General features: G+C 37.7%; 1 pseudogene; it reads right to left on the reverse strand.

Annotated features, from left to right (window-relative positions):
- Positions 1-616: 616 nt before the first annotated feature.
- LOC122750604 lies at positions 617-1,552 on the reverse strand (annotated as a pseudogene).
- Positions 1,553-10,122: the final 8,570 nt, after the last annotated feature.

Below are 10,122 nucleotides of genomic sequence, written 5' to 3' on the forward strand. Positions count from 1 at the left end.
GATGTAATCTTTTATATCTAAGCCATGTATCCACACAGAGCTTTTTTTCAGTTATCATGCATTTTATTTTCCCCATCCCTCCACTCTCCTTCCAAAAAACATGGTAACAATTATGCATAATTGAGGAAAACAAATTACCATATTGGCCATGTCCAAATAGGTGTGCCTAATTCCACATAGTTAATGTATCACCTCATGTAATGAGAGTTCTTGTTGCCAAAGTCCTTGGCACTGTCAAATGGTTCACCATCAGGAACTGATAATGGTCTTTTCAGTGAAAATTACATTAAGGAAGAGGTATTACCATCTTCTTTTCCACATACCCAAAGGACTAAGGAATTTTTCCATCTGAATTGTATCTGAAATCTTCAGTATGCGTTACTTACTCCATTTAGAATATGAGCTCCTCAAGATCAGGGACTGGCTTACTTTTCCTGTATTTCCAACACTTAGCACAGGGGCTTGTACATAAGAAGTTGTCAGGATCCTCATGCCAAGACCACCCCTCTCTTTTTACTCTTTTTTTTCTTTTCTTTCTTTCTTTTTTTTGAAAGGAAAACACTTTATTGTGAACACAAGGGTTGGGGAGGCCCTGGGGCAGAGAGTGGGCTCAGTCTTAGTCCTGCTGTTTGGTCCATGAGGCCTCAACATTGACCCAAAGCACTGCCCCTGGGGAGTGGTATGGCTATTGCTGGAACAGGGGCCCAGCTGCTGTTGTGTTAGCCCCTGTCTGCCTCATTCTTCTTGGGGAGACCTGTAGACCATGTCCCTCAAAGGGCTTCAGAATAGGCACTGGGGTCCATAGGATCAAATTCTTCATCCTCCCAGCTGGCTTTCTTGCTCTTGGGGTAGGGGGCCAACTCTTCCCTCTGGTGGCAAAGTCGTTCCTCCCTTTCCAGCTTTTCATAGTCACGGTCCAGCTTATCTTCTGGATCCAAGCTGCTTTTTTTGTGAGGCAATTGGGGTTAAGTGACTTGCCCAGGGTCACACAGCTAGTGTTAAGTGTCTGAGGCCAGATTTGAATTCAGGTCCTCCTAAATCCAAGACCAGTGCACTTTCCACTGCGCCACCTAGCTGCCCCATAGCTACCTTTCTATTTCCTTTAAGGTTTTTTGTTTGTTTGTTTTTTTGGTGGTGAGGGTTAAGTGACTTGCCCAGGGTCACGAAGCTAGCAAGTGTCAAGTGTCTGAGGCCGGATTTGAACTCATGTCCTCCTGACTCTAAGGCCAGTGCTTTATCAACTGAGCCACCTAGCTGCCCCAGTCCAAGTTGCTTTGAGTTTCTTGGCTGCCTTGGTGATGGCTGAGCTGGGATCATGGGGATTCAGCCAGGACACAAGATCTGTCTCCACTCTCCAATAGTAAGGAAGGCCACAGACTGGGTCAAACACCTTGTACCATCTGGGAGGCAGACCCTCAATCCTGGTGCCCTCGTAGTCCACATGGTGGTCGTCATAGTCCTCAGTGATGATCTCGATCTCTGGCTCAGACTCCATGTGTTTAAGGATGCCATGCTTGGCCAGGCAGGACTGCAGGACCATGGGGAACGGCATGGGGAGGCCTCGTGACCTGGGTTCGTTCCGGGCGGTCCAGGGAGCTCAGTGACCCCTTGCACTCAGGCTCGGTGGAAAGAGGGGGGCTCACAATGGCCCACACTTCTCACCTACATTCTAGGGGAAAAGCCTACTCTTTTCTTTTTACCTTTAAGAGACACCCCAGCAAGCAATTTCTGCCCTGAGCTTGGCCTAACAACAATCCTTTGCTCTCACCCTCTGGATGAATTCAGTCACAGCAAAATCCCAGAATTGTTTCACACCAGCACCAGGTCGTCTCTGAGCTCAGACAAGCACCTGCAGGGCCCATATTCTCCTCATGAAGTTCTGCTATGAATCAGACTTTTCTCATTGTTGCTATCATTCCTCATTGTCCTTACAGCTCACTGTGTAGCCACTAGTATATGTATTGAGATTTGCCCACACTAAAACAACTCTCCTATGTATCAGAGGAGACTCTGGCACATGTGTCTAATTTCCCTCCTCCAATGGAATAAAGAACGCTTTTTGCTTGTAACCACTGTTAGCAATTTAGTTTTATTTTGTTTTTATTTTATTTCATTTTTCAGAGTTAATTGTGGCTGTGATAACTTGTGTGAGTTCTGGTTTTTCCAAGTTTACAGTGGTTGCATAACCTCTGTGATTCTTTGGTCATTTATTTTCAGAGTTGACAAAGTTTTGCTTTTTGAAAAAATATCTAGTAACATTAAAATTGTTTTTAAAAAGAGCAGTATTGGGGCAGCTAGGTGGTGCAGTGGATAGAGCACCAGCCCTGGATTCAGGAGGACCTGAGTTTAAATCCGACCTCAGACACTTAACACTTACTAGCTGTGTGACCCTGGGCAAGTCACTTAACCCCAATTGCCTCACCAATTAAAAACAAAACAAAACAAAAAAAATAAATAAATAAAAAGAGCAGTATTAGAATCTGAAAGTAAATTTCATAAAAAACTATTATTAGTTAATAGCTAAATAATCTAGGATTTATACCCAATCCCTCTGGTTTGACTCTTTGATTCTGGTACATTAGAGTGTGGAAGAGGTTCACATCTGGGTTAGACCAAATTCTGTGATCTTTCATTATTACTATCAATATAAATGTACATGGTTGAGTGGTATGTTTTTTAAATGTGGCAGTGATGATGCTTTGAGCATTGTATTGGTTACTTAATGATTCATATCTATTGTCTGTAATATAGGTAACCATTAAATTGTTGTGACTTGCCTATAGTTAAAGTTAAATAGTTATTATTCTTAGCACTACCATCTCATAAATAAAAGTAGCTGTTGCTGGCACAGTTGGCTCAGCACTTGTTTCAGTTATGGCAGGAAGAGGATTAAGATATTGTTGTCATGGGTATATGCTGCCTTGGGCCATAAAAATTTCCTGGTCTGCACAGAATGACAGGATTTATATCAGCTTGAAGCTTATCAACTCTTCCAGAGAAAATCCAATGCTGCTAGCATTTGAGACACCATATTATCCATCTTTAAGGTAAATATTCCAAGATCTGAAGCAATGTCATTTCTGATAGCTCTTGGGCATCATGCAAGTCTGGGTTGTCTATATCACTGAGAAATCATGAAGTCAGAGATATTTCAGTATTAACCTAGTGATAATAGATTTAGTATTGCAATGAAAAAAACCTTCTACTGTTCTTCTACTCTGAGCACACAAAATTTTTATGAAAAAAAAAATGAGGGATTTGGTTATAATATTAAGACTGTCTCATCAAGAGCACAGACTGAACTGACATAAGCATAAACCAGAAAAAAACTGCCTTAGGTATGTAAAATTCATAGGTAACAGCCAATAATATAGTAAAGTTCCACTTTATTCACAGGGTATAATAGCCAGGTTCAGAATTAACCAGGTGGAAAATTTTCCTGTTCAAAAAGAGAACAGCACAACAGAGAAACTGAGTCAAGAGGATCCTATCATCACTTAATGCAAAGTCATATCCTCAACTTTCCCAGGCACAAGATATCTATCCACCTATAGTGGATCTCTAAGTGTATTCCCTTTGGGCAGCATGTGGCTTTGCCCTTGAAGGTAGATATTGGCTTAATAATAATTCAGATAATCATATTTGAAATCAAAACTAAGAAAAATATCAAATTCCAATTTCACCAATCATAGCTTAAGGGCTGTTATTATTGTTGTTTTCAAGTTGTAATAACCATGTACACATATGGAACACATAAGGCTTACTAGTTTAAATCCAACCTGGAAACATTTAGCAATTAAGATTAACCATATTCTGGAGTTTTCACACGCAACACTGAGTATATCCTAATTGATTCAAAATCTCCAGAAAAAACATGCTGGTTACAGGAGAACATTGTACACAGTATCAACAACAATATGTGTTGATCAACTGTGATAGACTTGATTCTTCTCAGTAATACAATGGTCCAAGATAGTTCCAAAGGACTCATGATGGAAAATGTTCTCCAAATCCAGAAAAAAAAGAACTGTGGAATCTAGTTGTAGATTGAACCATACTATTTCTGTTGTTTTTGTTGTTGTTGTTTTTCTTTTTTGAGGTTTTTCTTTTTTGCTCTGAGTCTTCTCTTATAACATGACTAATGCAGAAATATGTTTAATGTGATTGTACATATATAACCTATATCAGATTACTTACTGTCTTGGGGAGGGGGGAGGGAGAGGAGGGAGGGAGAAAATTTTGAAACTAGAAATATTATAAAAACAAATGTTGAAAACTATCTCTACATATAACTGGAAAATAATAAAATACTTTTATGAAAAAAAACGCAGGTTACTGTAAGCTTCCAAACCAACAGATATTCATTTTGCCTATTAACCCCTATGGCAAAATAAAATCTTTAAACCTAAGATCTATTTTTATTAAATTGGCTCAAAGATGTAGCCTCAATGTATGCTTTTTAATAACAGGCATAATTTCATAATTTTCATAAGTGATAGCAAAGCTATCTATCAGGAAAAAAAGCATTCTTTATTATAAGTAAACTTTCAATTCCTTCCACTTTGACTGGGAGTGGTCTTTGTTCTTCATCAAGCCACTTCATATTTTTGTAGCTTTTCTCACAAAGTTGATAAGACCTTATGACCTATTCAAATAGAAAGTCTCAAGGAATCTCACAGATAAGGACAATCTAAGAGGCCCATGATACTCTTTTTCCAAACAGGAAGTTTTTATTATTATCCAAAAGCATAATGTGCCCAATTAGATACGTAATAGTTTTTTCAGCTTAATGACCACCTTTTTCTACTGCTCCATTTATAATCCAATTAATTAAAAGAGAAGTTATTTGTGTAAAGATACAATTGTATTATTCTCTAGGTATAATTTTTCTCAAAGTAACAGCAGTTCTTATACAATTGCCCAAAAAGCACAGTATAAGAAAAATTAGAAGCTTAACAATAACATAAACAATATTATGGATTTTTAAAAGCACAACAATCTTTTTTCCTAGTCAAATAACATCAGTTCAGTTGAATGCATTTCCAAATCTTATAGAGAAATCAGTTCATCTATCAATTTGATATTCTATATCAATCATATTAGAAAACAAGTATAATTACACATAACAAAAATAAGAGTAGTTAATATTTATATAGCACTAACCATGTGCCAGGCACTATGCTAAGCACTTCACAATTACTACATCACTTGCTTGCTCATAGCAACCATGGGAGGTATTTTATAATCCCATTTTACAGACAAGGAAACTGAGGCAAATAGGCAAAGTGACTTGCTCAGGGTCACGAAATCTATCTGAGACTGTGTTTTAACCCTGATCCACGCAGTGTCCAAGCATATGACCTTAATACCAAATATCAAATGTGTTTTCTATTAAGTTTTGATTTATGACAACTTAATATTTCACGGAATCTCTCCTGTACAAATTTCCTTTTACAATTCCAGTTAACTGGTAAACTTTTACTTCCTAAATTGCATTGTCTGTTTCAGCTTAGGTGATTTAGCTGCTAAATTACCTAAACAATTAAATTACATTGAATTATTTCAAACTGACTTCAATTCTGCTTATTCTCTACTAGGTAAAATCACCTCCTACTAGAACAATATATCTATCACCTTCCAGGAAGGGGAGAGAGGCTTATGCTGTTTGCCCTCAATTTTAATCCTACCTGCAAACCTCCCCAAATCCACTAGGTTGTTTTTTTTAGCAATGACAAAAATCTTTAAACCATAATAAGAAAATTTACAGTTAAAATAATGCATTTCATGATGAGCAGCATGCTCTCAGAAAAACCTGGAAAGACTTACAAGAGCTGATACAAAGTGAAATGTACTATGTACAAAGTAAGAGCAATATTGTAAGATGATCAGCTGTGAATTATTTAGCTATTCTCAGGAATACAATGATCCAACTCTGAAGGACTTATGGTCCTTGAATGAAGAACTCTGAAGGACTTATGATGAAAAATGCTATCCTTCCCTAGAGAAAGAACTGGTGGTGTCTAAATACAGATTGGAGCATATTTTTTTTTACTTTACTTTTCTTGAGGATTTTTTGTCTCTTTTCTTTCTTTCTTTCTTTCTTTCTTTCTTTCTTTCTTTCTTTCTTTCTTTCTTTCTTTCTTTCTTTCTTTTTTTTTGCGAGGCAATTGGGGTTAAGTGACTTTCCCAGGGTCATACAGCTAGTAAGTGTTAAGTGTCTGAGGCTGGATTTGAACTCAGTATTCCTGAATCCAGGGCCAGTGCTCTATCCACTGAACCATCTAGCTGCCCCTTGTCTGTTTTCTTTCACATGACCAATATGAAAATGTTTTGCATGACTACACATGTATAACATATTGAATTGCTTGCTTTCCCAAAAGGGGGTAAGGAAGGAGGAAGGGAGAGAATTTGGAACACAAAGTTTTGAAAATGGATGTTAAAAATTGTTTTTACATGTAATTGGGGGAAAATAAAATGCTAAATAAAAAAGAATTAAAAAACAAAAAAACTATTACATTTCAGTTACAGATTATAATTTCTAATTAATTTATAATGTCATAAATTTCTACAAACCAGGAAAAAGATTTTCTTCATTTCCTTATCTATCTTTATCTCTGTAGTCTCCAACCTGGCCAAGGCAATGAAGACAGAGAGAATATCACAGTTTTTCCTTGAGTTGGTGATGCAATAGGAAGGGACTACAGAGGTGGTGGTAGGGAAAAGGAGTGTCATGTTCAATAAACAATTGGCCTTATATGATCCTATTTTCTGATTTTCTTTTGTGCTTATTATGCAATATAGCATTTTATAACTATCATAGTCATTCTATTTTTAATTATCAGTGCCTTGACTAAACTGACTCATCAAAAGTTCACTTCTCAACTCCCCCCCGCAAAAAAAAGTTCACTTCTCTTTACTCTCTACCCCATACTCTACACAGTGGGCATTTAATAAGCATTATTTGATTTGATTTTGATGAAGGAACATTAACTTTAAGTGAGGTCACTGGAGAGACATTTGGTTTAGCACTGAAACCGTCTCTCCAAGTTTATTCCTGGAAACATTGATACTCTACTCAGGTTTTAAAGACTTCATGTTTGGTGAGCACCAGGCATATTACTAGGAAGTGAAGTAGATCTGTAGCTCTGGAGGGAGAACAATCACCAAGTCAGAAATGCTTAATAATGGCAAAGCACACCATTTGCAAAAATCCCATAGAAATGTGAAGCTCTTCACCTATTCACCAAGCAGTATTTATTAGAAGAAAAAAAAGAATACACTTTATAGGAAAGAGACATTGGCATAGTTACCTGCATTTTCATACCTAACTTTTCATCTCTAGGTGGAAATAGATCATTTATTATGAATAATATGCACCAAAATGGGATGTTTTCATTCTCTTTAAGATTTATAACCCATTCTAAACCATTTATCAATTTGCATTTTATTCTCACGGTTATTTTACTCATTTAAATTCACCTCTAAATTCCTCTTCTTGTTATTGTTTAACATCATCTGATAAAAGATTTCTATCTTGATTTCTTATTTTGGTGACAACATTGCTGTCTGTAGAAAAGAAACATGCTAATTCAGACCTCTTTTAAGAAAATAATTCCTTTGGATTAACAGGTTTATTTTTTTAAAACAAAAACAAAGTTTGTTTGCTAGAGAAATTGCACATAATTATAGTAATTAGAGGGAGAAAAAGACACATTACTCCATGAGCTCACCCATTCTTCTGGTGAGTGTACAAAACCATTCCCTGTGTCATACTGAATGTGTTCAGCCATGAAATTGAAAAGGGTGAATAAAATAATAATAATAATAATAGTTTGTTTTAGTCATCTAGATGGTTTCTTGCAAGTGCAGTCATTTAAATATGAATTTAATTGTTCCCTTGTCCTTATCACTTGCCACATTTAGATAGCCTGTTGCTAGTTTAGGATCCAGTTTTGAACTCAAAACAATAGGGCTTCCTCCATTTGTTTCTTATGCATTTCAATAATTAATCTGTTGAAATTATTCATGTGGTTTTATGCATTTTGCTTTACACCAATATACCCATAAATATTACAGAGTTCATTTTAGAGGTGGGGGACAACTGCTATGGCATTGCATATCAATATGTTGGTTATTTTTGCTGAACTGATATTTTTCCTCATTTTTTTTTTGGTGAGGCAATTGAGGTTAAGTGACTTGTCCAGGGTCACACAGCTAGTAAGTGTCAAGTGTCTGAGGCTAGATTTGAACTCAGGACCTCCTGAATCCAGGGCCATTGTTTTATCCACTGCACTATCTAGCTGCCTCTTCCCCCCACCACGCCACCCCACCCCACCCCACCCCACCCCTGCAAAACGAATTGCTTTTGATTAATTCTAACCACCTAGTGAAGGGGAACAATATTCTAAGGTACTGAAAGAACGGGCAGAACTTATTCCTAATGTGCTTCCTGTGACCTTTGAAAAACTGTGTAGAAAGGGAGAGGTGTAGAACTGGTTCAAATCAAATGGAAAGGGGCAGCTAGGTGGTGCAGTAGATAAGGCACTGACCTTGGATTCAGGAGGACCTGAGTTCAAATCCTACCTCAGACACTTGAGACTTACTACCTGTGTGACCCTGGGCAAATCACTTAACCCTTATGGTAAAAAATGGAAGTTTTAGCTGAATCATTTGAGAGTTGAGCACATGCTACTGAAGCGGCTTTTGAAGGACCACCCTTTCAGGGAGGATACCGTGCGCCAGCTGCTGCCTGGAGAGCTGGCCAAGCACGCCATGTCCAAGGGCACCAACTTCCGGGACGCCAGTTTAAAAACTGAAGGAGGAACGGATCTAAAATTATTCATTTCTATTTCTACTTTCCTATTTCCCTAATTGGTATCACCTTTTGTTGTCTAATTAATTCCCAAGCAATAAAAACTAATCCCTCACTGATTAAAGCTCAGAAGCTTCTTTTTTTTAGTGGTCTGGGAGATATATGAGGAAAAAGTTAAAAGGGGGAGTTTAATGCTCGTATATCCAATTTTAAATCTCACACCCTCATTGCCCCACCCCCCCCCAAATCAAATGGAAACTATTTGTACCATGTTATTAAAGTTAAATATTATATATGTTATGTAATACTTAATGTTATACATTAATTATAATGTAATTATGTATATCAAATGCTGTATATAATTATATGTTAATGATTGTAACTATAATATATAATTATGTATTGTGTATTCAATTGTTACTTAATACGTTACATGTCTTTCCTCTGTTAGTAATCAATAAACAACAAAAGTGGGAAAGGGCTTACTTTTAGTCCAAATCACATAAAACTGCTAAACTGTTTTCTAGGAATGTACTTCATAGGGGATGATTGGGTATTGTTTGGAAAATATTTCTCATGTTAAAATAAAGGAGGGGCAGCTGGGTCACACAGTAGATAGAGTACTGGCCCTGGATTCAGGAGGACCTGATTTCAAATCCAACCTCAGACACTTGACACTTACTAGCTGTGTGACCCTGGGCAAGTCACTTAACCCCAATTGCCTCACAAAAAAATAAAATAAAATAAAATAAAGGAGAAGGCAGCTGCAGTAGCAAGCAGCTGGCCAAATTCATACCTAAGCCTAGTTAACTAGTAACTTTTGCCAGTAGTGGGATGGGCTCTTCTCCCAGCCACTTGAGGAAGGTGGATTTGCTTTAAGCAGAAGTAGCAAGTCACTGGCAGGTTCTGCTTTGCTACTTCTGCTACTGTTAAAGGCATTCCTCCCAAATTTTGTCACCCTCCAAATCCATGGTCTGTTGCCCTTCCCCTCTGCTGCCAAGTGCTCCTTAGAAAATTAGGTAAGAAAGCCTCTATTCCCATACACACAGGGAGCCCCCTGAAAGTGGCAGCTGTTCTGTACAAATGCTGCCATGCAAGGGAAATATTCTGGCATCCTGTAACCCTGCTTGTCACCATGATAGAGAAGAGCTGAAGAATGTGCTGGCAGGTAGGCTGAATTAGCTGCTTCCCCTCAGTTCAAGGCAGACAGAGATGGTGAAGTATATGAGGAAGCAATAAAAGGTAAGATACCTGGCCCCCCAATTCTTGGTCCACTTCACTGTGCCTTCATTTGGGCCAAGTTTTCACTA

The sequence above is a fragment of the Dromiciops gliroides genome, chromosome 3 (assembly GCF_019393635.1).
Source record: "Dromiciops gliroides isolate mDroGli1 chromosome 3, mDroGli1.pri, whole genome shotgun sequence".
Lineage (NCBI taxonomy): Eukaryota > Metazoa > Chordata > Mammalia > Microbiotheria > Microbiotheriidae > Dromiciops > Dromiciops gliroides.